This window comes from Mus musculus, chromosome 13, assembly GCF_000001635.26.
Source record: "Mus musculus strain C57BL/6J chromosome 13, GRCm38.p6 C57BL/6J".
NCBI lineage: Eukaryota > Metazoa > Chordata > Mammalia > Rodentia > Muridae > Mus > Mus musculus.
In genome coordinates this window covers 44,598,957-44,618,739 of record NC_000079.6, presented here as the reverse complement: position 1 = coordinate 44,618,739, position 19,783 = coordinate 44,598,957, and the positions used below count along the sequence as shown (strand labels likewise).

The window sequence follows — 19,783 nt, the reverse complement described above, 5'->3', positions numbered from 1 at the left end:
ACCAGGTCTTCTGCTGCCAAGATCTAACATAAAAATGTTCAAAGATACAAAGGAGCTTAGAAACCCAGGGGCTTGGGGAGAGTGGGCTGTGGTAAAGCCAAGCCACCTTCCTGTTTGGAAAATGCTTCTGAATATCTGAAGTTCCAAGTCCGTCTTTCTCCTCATGAATCATGTGGTGACGTTTTTATTAGAGGACACCTGAACTCATCAAAGGTCAGGCTCATAAATTACCCCGGGAAACACAAGTTTAGTATGCATTAGTCAAGAAAAAAAAATATCCCCATGAATTAGGTGATCTGAAGGAGACAGTATGGAGACATCTTTGCTGGGCCTGTCACTGGCCTTGCTGGGCCTGTCACTGGCTGTGTGGGGTACATATTTGAGAGCTACCAGTCCTCCAACCTCATTCCCTTCCATAATTCCAGATCACAGGGCCTCAGATAAGTAACTTTAAGGTGCATAAACTGTAGCTTCTGTTCGTCGTGTGTATGAACAAGCCCAATAAAATATATCACGTTACCAGAGCCCGCTGTACTCTGTTATTTAAACTAGTAATTAGGACTCTTAAAGCTGGCTTTCCTACAGCTGTCTAAACCACCAGCGATCCCTTCTTGGTTCCCGGTGGAGGAGAAGCACCCTGGGCAAATTTGGCCGCAGACACCTGGCAAGATCTTAGGTTAGATTACAGTCTTTCAGAATTAAGCCGAAAGCTCAGGTGACCTGGAGACCAGAGTCAAGGTCTATGAGGCCCATTCTGTATTGTGTCCTGAGGCGTGGCCTTCAGGGATCAACACATGTACACCTGGGATGGGCTACTACACTGATCTGGGAAAGAAAGACCCCGTATATGTGCCAGGAAAGCGACCCACTTGATTCATACCAAACAAGGCTTTATGCTTGCCAGTGTTGAGCATAATTGGAATTTAGGTTGAGAAGAGATGTAGGAATCTGTGTGGGAATAATTCATCTTCCAGGTGGGATGAAATGATCCCCAAAGCATGACTTCAGGTTTTTAAAAAACGTTTCCAGAGCCATGGGTGGTGGTATATTACTTCAATCCCATCACTCAGAAGGCTGAGTAAGAGTAAGAGAACCAAGAGTAAGGAGCCAGCCTGGGCTGTATACTGAATTCTAGGTCAGTCTGTGTGTAGAGCAAGACCGTGTCACAAACACAAACAACAAATGGATAAACAAAGGTATGTGTGTTTGGGGTAAGGACAATACAGCTCTTAGTAGCATGCTCGTGGGAAAGACCCTGGGCTTTGATCCTTAGCAAACTCCAACTCTTCCCAACAGTTATCAGGACCTGTTGGTGTTCATGTCACCCACCAGCGGCCCTTACATCCAAACTCAACTGTGAGTGTGTGTGGGTAGATGACTAGTTGAACCGGAAGCCTCCTGGGAGTTTGCTTTTGTGGGCATTTGTGTGGAAGCAGTAGTAAAGTGGGCCACTAGAAAACTCTAAGGTGTGACAATGACCACGGTAAAGTAGTGTCAGGTGCCAGTGCCAGCTGTGGGAAGGTCTGGGCAGGTGCTGAGGGGTGCACATAAACAAAGTGCTCTTTCAGGGCTGCAGAGATGGCAGCCGCAGCTAAGAGCTTTTGCTGTTCTTGTAGGGGACCCATGGTCAGTTCCCAGCACTCATATGGTAGCTTATAACTGTTTCAAAGTCCAGCTTCAAGGAATCTCACATGCTTTTCTGGCCTCTGAAGGTACCAGGCACAAACTTGGCACATATACGTACATCCTTGCAGGTACTCATACATCAAATAAAATATTCAGGTCTTCAAACAAACAAACAGTTCTTTCTAAGTGAAAGGGCAAAAAATAGACTCTTGCCTTGGCACCATTTCTGTTGCTACAAAAATTACCAAAAGACATGCTAGTTTGCAAAGAAGAAAAACTTGCTGGGTATGGTGGTACACACCTCTCATGGGGAGGGGAGTGGCAGAAGCTAGCCTGCTCTACATAGCAAGCTCCAGGATAGCCAGGGCTACCCAGAGAAGCACCTGCACACAATAACAATAGAAATGTATAGTAATATATACATATTCAAGGCCATGGGTTCAGTCCTCAGCACTAGAAAACAATTTGGTTCGTGGTCCTGCAGGTAGGGAAGTCTCAGGAGCATGGCCAAAACTCGATGAGTGCCTTCTGTCTGCATCTTAACACACGTAAGGGCACCTCATGGACAGACTGGGTAGGTGAACAACTTAGGTCATTTCTCCTTTTATAGCAGTGAGTCCTACCCATCATAGGATCCTGCTCTGATGACCTCACGTAACCAGAGTCAACTTCTAAAGGCCCCAGCTCCAAACACTGTCAGCATCCAAATATGAGGATTAGGTTCTCAAAAAACGTGAACTTTAGGGGGAATGTGTCTGGGCCTCAGCAAGGGTGCACCCATCAGCATAGAGAGACTCTCCCTACATTTGCTTCTTGGTCCTTGTGAATCTCATTCAGCGCCATGGGATGACTTGTTGAATTCATCCAGCCGGCAGCCTCAGCTGAGACCTGAAGCCAGTTTCCTCTGGAAGGTCTGAGCACAGGCTATCCCCAAGCCAATTGAGTTTGTCAAAACTGGTAGAAAGCTGTCTGAGGAACGCTCAGAAGAGAGAGACCTTGATCCCAGTGGGGAAGACGGGTCAGATGCAGTGACAGAAGCAAGAGGAAACAGCCCAGCGAAGCGCCATAGTGGTCTAGTTTGGCGTGGCATTCAGTGTTACAGTGACCTGGCAGCTCTAAGTCTTACAAAGGTCATACTGTCAGGGGCCTTGAATGCAGACCACAGGGACCCGGGTTTATTCTGTTAGGGGAGGAGCGGTGATTATAGAGCTCTGCCCTGGGGAAGGGTGTAATTAGACCCTTGGGTAGATGGCTCTGATAAGCAGGGTAGAAGGTGTATTGAGAGGAAGTGCACACAGTCAGGTGAGTCTTGGGCTGAGAAATAGAGTTAAGGGGCTAATGTAGTAAAACCACGTGATCCCCCGGAGGCAAACCAGGGCAGTGGGGGTCAAATAAAGGGCAGAATAATCCGGAAGACTGAAAACAAAAACCAAACCAAACAAACCTGACACAGGGCTAGGCCTCACAGAAGTTTGGAGGGCCTGGTTCCATCCCTGAAAAAAAGAATAAAACGAGTGGTTATAAAACCTGTTTAGGGCCGGGCAGTGGTGGCACATGCCTTTAATCCCAGCACTTGGGAGGCAGAGGCAGGCGGATTTCTGAGTTTGAGGCCAGCCTGGTCTACAAAGTGAGTTCCAGGACAGCCAAGACTATACAGAGAAACCCTGTCTCGAAAAACCAAAAAAAAAAAAAAAAAAAAAAAAAAAAAAAAAAAAAAAAACCTGTTTAAGGGGCTAGCAAGATGGCTCAGGTGAAGATGCTTGTCACCAAACCTCTGTCCAGAACCCAGAACTTGCATGATGGGAGGAGAGAACAGATTCCTGCAATTGTTCTTTAAATTCCTCATGTACTTATATGCACACACACACACACACAAATATACACACAGGCACACAAACACCATACACACACATATATATACACCACGCACACACACCATACACATATATACACACCACACACACATACACTCATACACACACAAGCACACACACATAGGCAACCACCATACACACACCCATACATACACACCACACACATATACACAGACACAATGAATACAAAATTGAATTTGCTTACTCCTTGGACACTTTCAATTTCTTCCCGTAGTCATCCCCCAGAAGGTATTTTATACGAACCAGTGACCACTGAGGAACTACTTGACCTAAGAACCTGATGGTCGGGGCTGGTGAGATGGCTCAGTGGGTAAGAGCACCCGACTGCTCTTCTGAAGGTCCAGAGTTCAAATCCCAGCAACCACATGGTGGCTCACAACCATCTGTAATGAGATCTGACTCCCTCTTCTGGTGTGTCTGAAGACAGCTACAGTGTACTTACATATAATAAATAAATAAATCTTTAAAAAAAAAAAAAAAAAAGAACCTGATGGTCAGTTTTTGAGGAGCACATTTGAATTTCTGGCTTCCAGATCTCTTTCTGATTCCAAAACATACACGTGTACAAAATTTCATTACAAACAATTAAAAGTTCATCCACAATAAAGTCTGGAAAATGAAACAACATCTATCTTCCCCCGGGCTCCCTGGTTAAGATGAACTCCCCTAATTCACCTTTCACTCGTGAAAACAACCAGCAGTTGTTTGTCAGCCAGGCAATTTTCAACCGCAATACCTCACAGTGACTTAAATAATAAATACAATACATTGTCTTGCTTCTCCTGGAAAACCTCGGAGCCCGGGAATGCTTCTTAGGGCTTAGGACCTCTGCCCAGGATCCCCTTTGTTTGGGGATCTCTCTGGTGACGGTGGCTTTGCTCATCCCAAGTTCAACTCACCTCAGAGGCACAAGATCACTGACTACTCCTTCCGCTTGTCCTACCAGCTCATAAAGGAGTCACCCAGAGAGTCAGGAACTTCCAAGTCCTGATGGCATCTTACAGTTCTACTGGCTGCTAGATGGCGGCTCACTTGGGGAAGTGCCTTTCATGCAAGCATGAGGACCCAAGCTTGTATCTGTGCACACATGAGAAGCACACATGAGATACAGCAGCCGACACTGGTCAACCCGGAGCAGAGACAGGAGGACCCTCGGAGATGCTGTCCAGCCTGTCTAGCTGAATGTGTGAGCTCCAGGTCCCAGAGTGATCCTGTCTGCAAATATGAAGTGGGCTGGGAGTTTTGGTGCATGTCTTTAATCCCAAGACCTGGGAGGCAGACACAGATGGGGCTCTGTGAATTTTAGATTAGCCAGGTCTACATAGTGAGTTCAAGGACAGCCAGGGCCATTTAGAGAGACCCTATCTCAAAACTAAACAAAAGCAATACAGAAACAAAACAAAACAAACCCCCAAAAACAGAAGGTGGGAAGTAACTGAGAAAGACACACTCAAGCACACGTACCCTCACACATACACATCCTCCACCCCATCTCTACCCTCTCATTGGTCTAGATCTGTGTAAGGCAGATTGGCTTGCCCTACATGCAAGTGTACTTGACTCCTGGAGTTGGTACCCAATGTCTATGGTCTGGGCCCATAGGACAGGGATGAGGAACTGACTGACATTGGTGGTGGAATCCACAAACTTTGACCATTCCTCAATTGGTTAGGGATTCCTCACAGTTTTTCCTAAAACGCTATGTGGTGATCTAGAGAGGACAACAGAAGAGGGATTGGGGTGGGGAAGGGAGGAAGAGTGAGAGACAGAGACACACAGAAAGAGAGAGAGAGAGAGAGAGAGAGAGAGAGAGAGAGAGAGAGAGAGAGAGATCAGACATAGATACAGAGATACAGGTGGGGCCAAGGCTAAGCAAAGGCAGCTAACTCTCTAACAACCTGTGGGCTGATATGGAACGCCAATCTCACAGGGCTGGTTGGGCCACCCCACCCTCTACAGCCACACTCTCCTCCAGGGCTACATAACATTCCTCCAAGCCTCTCCCAGAGTCTCTCTCTCATTCTCTCTCTCCCTAGAGAGTGAGTGAGCTTAGTTCCCATAGGCCTGGAAGTCATAGCAGCCCTCTGCCTTAGTGCTGACTTTACAGACATGAGCAAGACACCCAGTGTGGTAGTCACTTTTCTTATATGTGTCTGAGGCACAAACTTTGGGTAATTCCCTCCTTGTACTATGAGAAGCGGCTCTGCCCTGATACCTCCTTGAGGAAGACCGTGGGGGCTTAGTCTTCAACGGCGAGTGGGCTGGCCCTGAATCCGTTTTAACCAGCTCCACAGCACCCTGCAGACAAATCCCAGGGAACCCACAAGAGTTTCGTGCTGCGGTCACTCACTGAACTTCGCACACCCACTCAGACGTCAGGTGTTTATGGAATGCTTACCACATACCGGACCTTCTTCTGGACACTGGGTTGACAGAGGAAGGAGAAGTCTTGCTGAGAGTGCTGGCCTCTGCTTCGACCTGGTGGTGGTGGTGGTGACGACATGGACCGGAGGAGCTGGAGGCTAGCCTGGGCTACACAGTGAGATATCCCCTCTTCTCCTGTTTAAAAAAAAAAAAAATCCCAGACAAAAATGAAATCTCGGTCACCATCACTGGGAAACTTTCATAACAGTAGGTAATGAAGTAAGAAATATGTTTATATAATTAGTTAAGAAACTGCAGTGCTGTGGAAAAAAAAAAACTAAAGTAGAAAAGACTCTCTGGGGGATTCCTTTATTTGCTGGGAGGAGCAAGGAGCTGTGTAACTCATTGATCCCAGCATGGGGGGAAGCTGAAACAGGAGGATGGTCAGGAGTTGGATGTCATTCTCAGCTCTGTGGTGAGTTCAAGGCCAGCCTGGGAAAAGAGGATTTGTCTTAAAAAACAAACAAACAAACAACCCCCTACCCCACAACAGACCATCCAACCAGGAAAAGGAAAAGGAAAAGAAAAAGAAAGCAGAATCAAATTGGAGTGGGATGGGTGTGTGTGTGTTACTCTCCACAGGGCCATGAGGCACTTCCCGAGGTGGAAGTCCCACTGGGCACCACTGAGTTCAGGCACAGAAGAATCTGGGTGTGAGTCCTGTGGTAGTAGAGATGCTGTGGTCTGTTTTCAGCATCACAGTCCCGTACGGTTGTCCAGTCTGAGCTAGATCTCTGGTCTCCAGAGGGAGGACAGACTCATCAAATTAAGTTGTCCCAGGGGTTGGAGACTCAGCACTTGCCTAACAAGCAAAGGAATGGGTTCCATCCTCAGTTCTGAGGCTTGGGTGGGGCAGGGAAGCCAGTCCAGGTTGTGTCTGTTCTTCCATGCACTTGGGCGGCTGAGATAAGAGGACCAGGAACTCCCCACCATGCTTCCAACTTCTTTGTGCACATCTATCATTTTATGAATAGACAGGTGTCCCCCCTGGGGTCATGTTGGTATTCCTGGTGTCATATGGCCATTTCTCTAGATCAGCTTTTTTTTTTTAATTAGAGAATTTATGTTTATGAGTACACTGTCGCTGTCTTCAGACACACCAGAAGAGGGCACTGGATCCCATTACAGATGGTTGTGAGCCACCATGTGGTTGCTGGGAATTGAACTCAGGACCTCTGGAAGAGCAGTCAGTGCTCTTAACCGCTAAGCCATCTCTCCAGTCCCTAGATCAGTTTTTTTCCCCCCACATGAGGGAGGACTGGTTAGTGAAGGCCCCCTTAGAGGCAGGGGAGGCATCTGTTTAGCCCACGCATTCTTTGACCTGGTTGTTTAAGGTGGCGATTAACTTGAATGAGTTGTCACAGGAAATATGTGCTTTGTGCATTTTAAAGATAAGTATTATTTTTTTATTGCTAATTAGGGTTGGGCTCATACACATTTGTCATGTTGCTATGTCATATTCATTTGTCCTTTCCAACCCAATGGCCTTAATTAATCTTCTTTGTCCACTCTGTGTTACAGCCTGGCTGTAACTCAGGCTGCTGGGGTAATGGCATCTTTCCTTAGGAAACCCTGAATGTGAAGGCTGAAGCCAGAGTGAGTTTTGTTTAAGAGCCTTAAACGTGGATAAATGCAGGAACTAGTCTCACCAGAGAGAATGTTGTTTTTATTTATTGCTATTGTCATTTTGATCCTTTGAAAGCAGCGTCTTGCTGGGCATGGTGGTACATGTCTTTAAACCCAGCATTTGGGAGGTCTGGCAAGGAGAATCTCTGTAAGTCCCAGGCCAGCCTGGGCTCCATAGAGAGACCCGAACTTAAAAAAAAACAAAGCAAAATAAGTCATATAGCTCAAGCTGACCTCAAGTTCTCAATATACCTAGGGTGGCCTTAGTCACATGATTCTTTTGGCCTCTTAAATTGTTGGGATTACAAATATGTATCATGATGCCTCACTGGAAGTGAACTTTAAAAATAGGGAAATAGAGGAAGGTCACCAATTTGCTCTTCATTTTCCTCTTTTCTTTGATATAGTACTTTGCTATGCAGTTCAAGATGTCTTAGAGCTCACTCTATAGCCCAGGCTGGCCTCCTCACTCTGTAGCCCAGGCTTGCCTCCTCACTCTATAGCCCAGGCTGGCCTCCTCACTCTACTATAGCCCAGGCTGGCCTCCTCACTCTATAGCCCAGGCTGGCCTCCTCACACACCTTGGTGATCTTCCTGCCTCAGCCTCCTTCTAAGTGCTGGGATTACAGGCATGAGTCACCAGGCCAGCACCTGGTCATATTTCTTTTTTTTTTCTTTTTATCTTTTTTAAACATTTAGTGTGAACATGTGTGCGTGTGCGCAGGCATTTTGGTATGTTGGTGTGTCAGGATGTGATGATGTACAAGCGATCAGAAGACAACTGGTGGGAGTTGGCTCTTGACCTAAATCAGATCACCAGGGCAAACCTGCTCTGCCACTTCTCTGCTCAAGTTTCGAGGTTTCTAAGATTCGGTTTTGATGTTATATCTCTCCATAATGTGTTCCTGAATCTGTCTTAGCTTCATAAAGACCAAACAACTCTCTGTTCCTGATGCTTACCTAAGACCGTTCTCCTAAGTGTCAGTGGTTACATTTTCATTGTCCTGCAACCCCTGTTAACTCTTGTCTGCCTTTATTGACTTTAGGATTGAGGTACCATTCCTGACTCTGCCTGGCACACACTCAGTGCTTCTTGTGAAATGGAATGAAGGACTAGTTCCACACGCACACAGACACAGACACAGACACAGACACACACACACCCCAAGACAGGGTTTCTCTGTGTAGCCCTGGCTGTCCTGGAACCCACTCTGTAGACCAGGCTGGCCTCGAACTCACAGAGAAAAGACCAATTCTTAAACACAAAATGAACTCCTTACTGATTATTAATCAGATCCCCTTGGACCTCAGTGTTCTAAGACAAGCCTGATTTATGGTTAACTTAGCCCGGGTCAGGTGTTATTGCTGATTTTGCTTTTTCCTGAAGAGACAGGATGATCATAGTTCACTTTCACGTTTAGGTTCCTCCTCCGACATGGAGAATGAGACCATGCCCTTGTGCATGCCCGGTGAGGCATGCTTTCTAGCCATAGATCATTTTTAATAGCAGAATATAGTCTGGAATATTAGTGTTCTCCTGATTTCAAAATTCCAATCATTGCCTTAATAAATTAAAGTGGAAAAACAGACGCACATTTGTGTGTAGGCACAGGTTCCTCAGTTCGAATGTGTAGGCCAGAAAACAGCTTGCAGGAGTCGCTTCTCCTTTTCTACCAAGTAGGTGCCAGGCATCAAACTTGTGTCCTCAGACTTGAGAGCAGGTGTCTTTACTCTATGGGCCATTTTGCCAACCTCCTTTTTTTTTTTTTTTTTTTTTTGAGGCAATGCCTAGGGTAGACCAGCCTGGCCTTGAATTTACAGCCTCACCCTCCTGAGTCCTGGAAGACAGGCAGCCATTACCACACCCAAGCCCTCGCCAGTTCTGATGAAGCTACGGAGTATCTGGAGGCCTAAGATGTAGGAGGCACATGCACGGCCAGTCCAGTGGGTGAGGATTCCAAACCTCTGAGTCTTCACTTCAGCAGCGTAATTCAATCTGAACTCCTCTTGCCCGTGGCCTTGCTGATGAATGACTGTCCTCTGATGGACCAAGGAGAGAAGATAACAAGAGAAGGGGACAAATTAGGTCAAGCTCCAACCTCTGTCTCTGCCTGACTTTTCTTGCTCCACTTGCCCATGGCTGGCTATTTTATCTGCTCCTGACAAAGAGTTTTCAGTGATTATAACCAGGTTAAGCTCTCAAATGAGCACAAGCTAAGAATAAATACAGCCCCAGGGAACGTGCTCATTAAAAACACCTGCAGAGCTGAACGAAGCGAAACCCGACTGTAATCCCAGCACTCAGGAGGCTGAGGCCGGGTGACTGAAACTTTGAGGTCAGCTTGGACGATACAGTGAGTTCAAGGTCAGCCTGAGCTGTATAGGGAGACCCTAACAACCAACCAATCAACCAACTCAAAAACCTAAGGAGTTAAAAGAAAGTAAACTGAGCTGAAAAACAACAAAACAACACACACACACACACACACACACACACACACACACACCCCTTCAGTAAGATTACAGAAACCATGGCAGACTTATCTAAAATCCTTGGGACCCTATGGGTTTCAGAATGAGACCTACCATCCCTAGAAGGGTCTCTTGCAGTATTGTGCAAATGTCATACAGTTTCTTCAGCCAAAGGCTAGCCAGAGAATGAGATAAAGTCTATTAATAACCTTCTGTCAGGTCAGGTCAGGCCAAGCCTTGACACCCAGTGAGTTATATAATAATGGTTGGGGGACCTTCTTGAATTTCCTAGACTCTTCATTGCCTCGCTGGCTCCTTTCCACCTCGTTCTTTCACTGGAGTAGACAATTGCCATCATTAGGATGTTAAGACATGCTATGCCACCGTCCCCTGCATTCCTCTAGGCAATGAGAGAGTTGAGTTTTTCCGTCCGAAAAATTCGCCTCTACTTGTTAATAATGGAAATGGGTTTGCGGCAGTTTGACAGGTGGTTTGTAGAATTCTGCCAATTCTAAGAGTATTTGGAGTTCTGGAGACCAGAGGGACGGAGAGAACACACCCAGTGTGGCTGTCCACTCTAGGTCAGGGCAGGCAGGGGACAGGACAGCTGCTACACAGACTTTGTGTCTGGAGGAAGTGGTTTTATCTGGGCAGTCAAAGGTTAGGAGTGTAAAAGTCAGGGTTCTAGTTTCAAGTGAGAAGTCACTGAAACAGTTTTACCAGACACTGACTGGGCCTAAAGAGAAATACTGATCCGAGCTTCCCCATCTCCTTCAGAGCTGAGCTCTGTCCCAGGCTGTGGACAAGGCTCAGTGGTAGACCTCTTACCCCAGCATCAGGAGAGCTGTGGGTCCATCCTCTACTGTAAACAATGACTCTCTCCTGTTTGTTCTTCACCTGAACTGTGCCTTCTAGGCTCCTCTTGGCTACACCCTACTGTTCTTTCAGGACCCACTTCAGACATCATCTGGAAGCCCCAGCCTGCCCTCCCTGGGGACTGTTAACTGTGACCCCCACTAGCCTTTGCTGGCACCCGACAGCTCTTCCTTCAGTGCAAGGCAAACTTGACCACGGCGAGCACTGAGGTCTTTCTTCTTTATTTCAGTGCTGAGGCTTTAATCCAAGGCTTTGCCCCTGGAGACATGCACCCTACCATTAGCCCACTCTCTTGTTCTCATGAGTACTTGGCACAGTGCCTAGGTCAACGAGACGTTGGCAAACGACAAGAGTGTAGAGCTGCTGACTTGGCTTAATGTCAGATTCCCTGCCTAGCATGTGCAAGGCCCTGGGTTCAGCTCTCAGCACTACCAGTTACATACCCTACCCCCCACGAGCTATTAGTTAAATATGTTTAAATATAGCTAATACTCAGCTATCCTTTTCCATCTCTTTATTTTTTCTTAGGTGTTACTGTTACTATTACTTTTTTCCTTAGTCTCCTCTAGTCCAGTCTGGACCCCGATATGTTACATAGCAACTGTGTGGACATTGACTCTTATCCCCCCACTTGACTCTGATACTTCCCAAGTGTTGAGATAATAGTTTTGAACACAGTACCTGTTTTTAACCAATGGCTTCATGGATGCTACTCAAGTACTCTACCAATGGAGTCACATCCCATTGCTTCATTTTGACTCTTCGTTTTGTGGTGCTGGGAATCGAACTTAACACCTTGCATGTGTCAAATAGTCACATACTCCATCACTGAAATTCATCCTGAATCTCCTCTAGCTTTAAAAAAAAAGTCATATTTATGTAATTCAAGTGACAAATATTATTACATGGATGAAATTTTGGAATGTAGGAGTTGCCACCATCCTCCAGTGGAGAACTGTGGGATTATGTATTGTTATGACTTGTGAGAATTGTTGAAGTGGAAGTTGCTGGTTACATGGTAGGAGAACCATGCCCTTCCAAAAGGTATGTTAATGTCCTAATATCTGGTGACTATGAATGTGCCTTACTTGGGAAATAGGCCTTTGAAGATGTAATTGGCGTAAGGATATGAACAGGAAATCACCTTCATATGGGTGGGCCCCAAATCCAAGACATTCCTAAGAAAGATTGCAAAGGAGAGGCAGAAAGGCCACAGGGGGAAAGTCATAGGGAATCAGGCTGGAGTTAGAGAGGTCCAGGTACAAGTTGAGAGACATTGTTGATTGTTGGTGGCCACCAGAAGCCAGGAGAGAGGCATGGCGTGGAGAAGCCAACCCAGCTGTCATCTTGATTTTGGACTTACTAGTTCCTTGAACTGTGTGAACGGATTCCAAGTTTGTTGTTCTTTGTGTGACAACCCTGGACGTTGAGACCACCCGTTTGTTTTAGACTGTGTCATTTAATGGCCCATAGGAGTCTTGAGAAGCAAGAAGGTAGGGGCTCAGGATTGTAGTTTGGTGGTCTGGGTCCCAGTTCTACCCACTGAGCCTCAGCTTCCTCATCTCTGAGATGAGAATGATGAGATAACAGGGCGGGTCTGCCACAAACGGAATGCACCGCCCTCAAGTCTATGTGTTCAAGTCCTCACTCCGAATGTGATGGAATTAGCTGGTGGCACCTATCTGGATGAGATAGTATCTTTCTGGTTTGAATGTTTGTAATCCCCTCACCATTATATGTTGACTGGTCATGCCCAATGCTGTAGTAGTAGGAGATGGGGTCTTTAGGACATGGGTGCAAAATCTTTGAATGGAATGTTTTGTTCATTTTTCTTGAGATGAGCTTCATCATTCTGTAGTTTAGGCTGCCTTTGAACTCACCAGTACTCCAGGTTGAGCTAACTACATTGTCTAGGTTAGCTTTGAACTTGTGATGACCGTCTTGCCTCAACCTCCCTCTTGCTGGCAGTGCAGACACAGGCTACCACGCTTGCCTATGATTGACAGTCTTAGAAAAGTGACCCAGGGACAACTTATTTGTCCATTCTGCCATAAAAGAAAACATCAAGAAGTTGCCACCAATGAGCCTTCACTAGACACCAGATCTGTTGTTCTTCCAGCTAGTCTCTGTAATTCTGATCAATCTGTTTCTACTGTTTGTAAAATTCTCAGTTGAAGGTAATCTGTTACACTAGCATATAGATAAGATAATGACCTTATAAAAGAGACTCCTGAGGCTCACCTGACCCTTAAACTGTGTGAAATCATAGCATGAAGATGAACAGCTATGACCGCCGAAACAAGTACTTATCAGACACTGAGTCTGCTGGCTGTGTAGAGATGAGTAGTAACCGAGACACAAGAGGTGAGCTGCACTTGACATAGAGTAGTATTCTTTTCCTCTCTTCCTCCCTCCCTCCCTTTCTTTCTCCTTCTCTCTGCCTTTGGCTTCTTTGAGATAGATTCTCACTATGTAATCCAGGCTGGCCTTAACCTTCCAAGTGCTGGGAATTCTGGATACATACCATCACCAGCTTCAATAAATGTTACCAGATTATCGAATGGAACCTAGACTAGAGTTTCCTGGGCAGCAAATAGAACCAAGCCAAGGCAACACATTTAAAAATATGATTTTAATCTTTAAGCTGCTCAGAAATCAAAGCAGCCTGTCTTTCTTTGTAACTTCTTTCCATGCCTAAAACCTCCTCCCTTTAGGTCATATATTTGTAGGGGCTTGCAGACATTTGTTATCAGAATAATGGAATCTTCGAGCTTATCAGTCATCCAGCACATTTTTATTTTCAACTCTGGATACCCAGAGGGAGCTCCCCCAGCTCATCATGGAAATACGTCCTCAAGCTCTATTGAGGTGCAGTAGAAGTCTAACAGAACTGCTGTCGATGGAGAGAGGATGCCAGAGGACCGGATGGCACTCTGTGTTGTTTTGAGAGGGTGGCATTTGCCAAGTGTGGTAGCACAAGCATTTGGGCAGCTCACAGATAATTGAATTAACACTATATAGTTTCTTCCAGAAAAAGATTGACAAGACACCGAGAGCATGGGCGAAGTAATACGTGTCTTTCTAACACATCACAGTTGCTGAATGTTCCGCCATGTTCCACTGTTATGTTAGCTTCTCTCCAGGACCAAATCGAGGCCACAAAAGTTCAGTGAATTGTTTGTGGTCACAGTTGTTTAGTGGCAGGGCTAAAATTGATACATGGGATTTTTGACTTCCAGTCCAGCATGTTTGCCTAACACGATTCTTGTTTTCCACATCTGATGAGTCAGAGGCGGTCAAGTCTTTACTATTCTCCTTTCTGTGTCTCTGTCACTCTCTGTCTGTCTGTTTCTCTGTCTCTAGAGATTGAACCTGGGACCTTGAACAGGCTAGACAAGTGCTCTACCTCTGAGCTGTAACCCCAGCCGTTGTGTATTAGTTTAACATCATATATGGCCTGGCCAGTCATTGCTATCGAGTTCACAAAGTTCACAGTCCAGGTGGGAAATCTAGCCATAGGACAGCTCAGGCAGTGAAAAGCAGAAAATTCCTCTCTCTTTAAAAAACTATTTATTTACTTGTGTGTGTGGGAGATGCATGTGTGTGTGTGCATGCTTGTGTGTGAGGGTAGCACACCTCCCAAGCTGCATATGTCAAAGGATAATTTCAGGTGTTGGTCCTTCCTTTCCACCTTGTTTTTGAGGCAGGGTCTCTCTTGGCAGGGTCTTTGCTGCGTGGGGGCCCCTGTCTTTCTATCAAATGCTCACCATAGTCCAGTCAAGCTTTGCTAAACATGGCAGGGGTTCATGGAGCCAAGCAGATCAGTCTTCACAGGAGGACCCTCTAGGAAGTGGCTGAGGTGTTTGTAGTACTCACTCAAGAACTTAGGCTTGGGGCTTCTGGTGGGTTCTTTGAGTTCTCTGTCAGCAAGTCAAGTGGTGCCGCAGACCTGAAGTGGGTGAGGCAGTTAGTGGGAATGGACAAGAAGGAGGTGACAATAAAAATGACAGCAGACATTTATTGAGTGCCTTTGACATGCCAGGGCTCGTTCTCAGCCCTTGACATCTATTGCAAAACCAAGTGATAAATCAATACCCCATAAAACACAATTGGCTATACAGCAATTATCTCTAGTCCTCTGGCTGCTGCTTCCACACTCATGTGGGAGCCAAGTCAAATTCCAACGTTTTGGGGAAGAAGATGCTTTATAATCTACAGTCTAGCTTTACCATCTCTTGTGTTCCTGCCCCACCTCTCCCATCTGGTCAGGAACACATAACATAACTTTCTCTCCACTCTGGTTTCTTCTCACCTACAGGGGTAGGGGAGAAACAGGGTGGGGGATATTGTAGAGAGGGTGGGCTGATTCTGGCTAGTTGTGACCCTAAGGAAGCACCTCCCTATATGTGCGGGCTAGCTTTGAACATGTGGGCTCAAGCAATCCTCGGTCTTAGTTTCCCAAGTGCCTCACTGTAGGTGTGTGCCTGGCACAAGCTCACATCTGACAGCACTGAATGCTTCTGAGTTTCGTCTGAGCTGACCTTCAGCTCCTGCCGCCACCACCTCCAAGCCACTGGACTACAGGTGTGTACTACTGAGTTCAGCTTCACTGAGATTTTAAAAATGTTTCTTATGTATGTGTTATGGAGGGGCTAGAATGTTTTCAATTAATAAATTAATTAGTACGTGTGTGTGTGTGTGTGTGTGTGTGTGTGTGTGTGTGTGTTTGTGTGTGTGTGATCAGAGGGCAACTTTGTGACATTGGTTCCCTCCTTCCACCTTCACTTGAGTTTGGAGCTCTAACTCCATTTGTCTGGTGTTGCAGGGCAAGCACCTTTACCCACTGAGGCTTCTCAGCAGCCCTAGAGCTTTTTAATCCTGTTTAATCCTCACAGAAATAATGGAGACCACACCTACTGTATCTCCGTACTTGACAGATGAGTTCAGGGAGACAAAGAGATCGTAAGCAGATAACTTTCCTCCACCCACAGCGCTTGCGACACCAGCTGCCCTAGCAGAAAGAATGAAGGGACACTGTCCTTTCAGTGGCTTTGGAGGTCGGCCTCCAATTACACAGTGCACATTCTTTTTTTTTTTTCTTTTTAAACCAAGCCACCTCTTCTCATTGCACTTAGTTTTTCTTTGAGACAAGATCCGGCTAAGGATTCCAGGCTGTGACTTCAAACTAGCTACATAGGTTCCGACTGGCCTCAACTTTTCAATCTTCCTTCCTTTAGCTTCTCAAGTGCTAGGTTACCTGGCTTCTGTGGTGGTGCTGCTGCTGAAACCTCGTATATCCTCACAGTCATCCTTCCAACTGAGCTATACGCACCCAGCCAGCTGCACTTAGTTAATTTTCTCCCAACATGCTAACATCTGTCTTGCTCTATTTTCTTTTCCTATACAGTCTAGACAGCACAGCCCATTGCTTCTAGTGCTTTCCAGGTAGTAGTTTCAAGCTCCAGTTGTATGACCCCACCTTAGTCACTCTTCTCTCCGTTGTCTTCATCTTCATCGAAACCGTGTTATCTCTCCCTGTTATCTGCCAGCTTTTTTCCTTCCAATCACCTTGCATTTTTAAAGTGAATTTATTGACCTAACAAGAATACTCCCCCTAGGGAACAAGGGCTAGACAACCTATGAGGACTGTTAACTGTTTTACGTGTGCTTGTGGGTGGTGAAGACCATGCCTGCCCTCTGGAATTACACGTTGAAATATTTTCAGGGGTGATGTCAGCACTGTGTTTGTGGTGTACTTTAAGTTTTTGAGCAAGGAGGGAATTCTAAGTTCGGGCTTTCCGGTGAGCGTATGGATGGTTGCTGATGTTCATATGTATCTATCGTGAAAAGATTTCAGAGTTGAAAAGGAGCCAGGAAAGGACCCTCCCTCTTGCTAACAAAAGGAAGTTTTCTACCAGTTGCTCCGCACATTTTAAGAGAATCAGTATGCGGGGGAAGGAAATAGGTCTTTATGTGTAGCTAAGTGTCATTGTCTAATCAAAGGCTTTGCACCTGTTCTTTCAGCAAATAAAAGGGATTAGTGCGTATTAGAGGGATGTTACGGAAATCAAATCCCAGCCCAAGGAATTCTCCCGAAATGAGACTCGAGATGGGAGTAAGTCTTGCGTGACGTGTTTCAAAGGAACTTTAGGCGGTGGTTTTGTTCCTCTTCAATCGTCACACGCTCTCATGCCACAGTTAGTGACATGATGTCCTGGCCACCTTTTCTCTTTCTCTTCCATTCAACTTGCCCTTCAAAGGATTCATCTGAGGTCGAGTCCCTTATTCATCCTTATAATCTTAAAATGTTTGAGCATGAGAGGAGACATGCATTCATGTCGGGAATAGAAGCCCTTCTAGAGGGTTCCAGGGACAAGAGCTTTCTTGAATGCAGGCATTTGGATGCTTATACAGACACAAAGGAATGGAAGTTGGGTCCCCAGTGAACTTTTGTCCTGTGCGTTCTCTTCACTTTTTATTAATATTGGGTTTCACTCTGCAGCCAGGGCTATGCTGGAATTCATATGATTTTCTGCTTCGGCCTGAGGAAGGCTGAGGAAGGCTGAGGTTAGAAGGAGTGAGTGGTTAGATTCATGGTTACACACTGTCAGCTCCATTAGACTTCCTCTTCTGCCTTCTTCTTTTGGTTTTGAGACAAGGTCCTGCCTGCTAAGAAGTCCAGGCTGGCCTTGAACTCACCTATAATTTTCACATCTTTATCTCCTGAGTGATAGGATTGCAGGTTTATACCACCACACCTGGATGCCCTGGAGTTTTAGCATGCTTCCTGCCCCATCCCACCCCACCCTTGTCATTGAACCTAGGACCTTGCCCAGGATTAGTGCATGCTCTATCACTGAACCATACTCCTACCAGCCTGGACTTTTGGTTACTGGAATTGAGTCAGAACAATGTCTTCCTCGAATGAAGTTTCCATCCCTACCTCACACTCACTGAAGCGGGGCTCAGATGGTGGGAAGTGTCACGCCCCTTCCCCCATATCCACTGTCTCTTTCAGAGAAGGCACCCTGGACTTCCCTCTCCCTTGGCCATGCTGTGGCAAAGTCTCAGCATATCCCGAATCCTACTGCAAGAGTCTGAGAAACATGACTTCCAGTCTTCTTGGCCCTCCACTATGAGTGAAGGACTGTAAATGATGGGATGGGCCTTGAGCCCAGACAGTACTTGACAGATTGGTGCTCTCCATTTAGCTGGAATTTTAGAGCCACGGGATCATCTATTGTCATGGTTACACTCTCTACTTCGTCTCCCAGGTATTCCTCACAACGTGAAGGAGTGGCTCATTGCACTGTGCGAGTTTGGAGGAACTTAAAATAATCCCGTCTTCTGATGACGACTTTCATCCGGGCCGTGCTTTGTAATTTTCACCGTTCCCTCTACTTCCCTGAATCCAGCCACTGAAAGTCAGAGGCATGAAATGACCGTGTCTAACAGGTACTACTTTATTCCCAGTAGGTAATACACAGAATGTACATTTAATATCTTTCGTACATAAAATACAAATTTTCTGCTCAGGCAGATTTTGCGACTCCATTTTGTAAAATACCCATGGAAAATGTTCAGCGTTTCCCATATACAGAAAAGAACAAAGCTTCTTTTTCCCCTAAAACATCTGGAACTCCAGTGACACCACTGCAAACAGTTGCCCTACATTTGGGGTGTATAGAACCCCGGGAGGGATAGAGATAGAGAACTAAAAAGATAATTTTAAAATGCATTTATTTATTTTACATCTCATGTGCATTGGTGTTTTGCCTGCATGAATGTCTGTGTGATGGTGTTAGATTCTTCTGGAATTGGATTTACAGACAGTTGTGAGCTGGTGTGAGGGTGCTGAGAACTGAATCTAGATCCTTTGGAAGAGCACCCAGTTCTCTTAACCACTGAGACATCTCTCCAGCCCCTGGAAAGAAAATTCTAGCATACATAACAGAGGATGGCCTTGTCAGACATCAGTGGGAGGAGAGGCCCTTGGTCCTGTGAAGGCTTGGTGCCCCAGTATAGGGGAATGCCAGGGTGGGGAGGCGGGAGTTGGTAGGTCATAGAAGCGGGAGCGAGGGGGGCAAGAAAAGGCAATAACATTTAAAATGTAAATAAAGAAAATATCCAATAAAAAAGAAAGAAAATTCTAGAAAGCATTCACCTAGTGTTTGCTCAGTGATGAGATCTCACCCAATCATGCTTTATATTAATCTTTTAAAATACGTTAAATTTCTCATTCTTTTTTTTTCTATCCTTTCTATTCACCGTGTGTGTGTGTGTGTGTGTGTGTGTGTGTGTGTGTGTGTCTACGCGCGCGCACACGTACGTATGCCCACATGAAGATTTGGAAGTCAGAGGAGGATATCTGTGGGTCATCGGGTATGGGAGAATAAAGGGAGTGGGAGAAAACCTGCATCCTGCCAGAGTTCCGGTGCTCTGGGTGGACGGACTCAGAGGACTGCCACACACTTTTCACGGGGCCCTGGGTGGGTATCTGGTTGTGGGAAGCTATGGACCCAGCCCACGGGGTTGGACAAGGGGCAGTCTTAGGTACCAGGTTCTCAGTCTCGGGCATCCCAGACACCACTGGACACCGCAGAAGAGCTGAGAACAAAATGGAGGCCCAGGGGTGGGGGTGGGATGGGTTGGGGGGAGGGGGGCAGCTCGATCATCCCGGCGCATTTCATCGTTCAAGCACAGCGGGCCTTGATGAGCAGAGACAGTCTATGGTTTTAGAGCTTTATAGTAGAAAGGTAGGGGGGAAGAGAGAAGGTAGAAAGAGGGAGACCCGCCATGGCCACATTGGGGGAGGAGAGAGAGAGAGAAGGAGGGCTAGAGATGAGAGTAAGAAAGGTGAGAGT

At 46.1% G+C, this 19,783-nt stretch overlaps 1 long non-coding RNA gene across 1 annotated transcript in view; it reads left to right on the top strand.

Annotated features, from left to right (window-relative positions):
* Positions 1-19,783, top strand: part of Gm40931 — a 63,428-nt gene that overhangs the window by 18,270 nt on the left and 25,375 nt on the right. Inside the window, exon 2 of the long non-coding RNA XR_873343.1 lies at positions 18,194-18,374. This is a non-coding gene — a long non-coding RNA (predicted gene, 40931). The remainder of the gene's footprint in view (positions 1-18,193; positions 18,375-19,783) is intronic.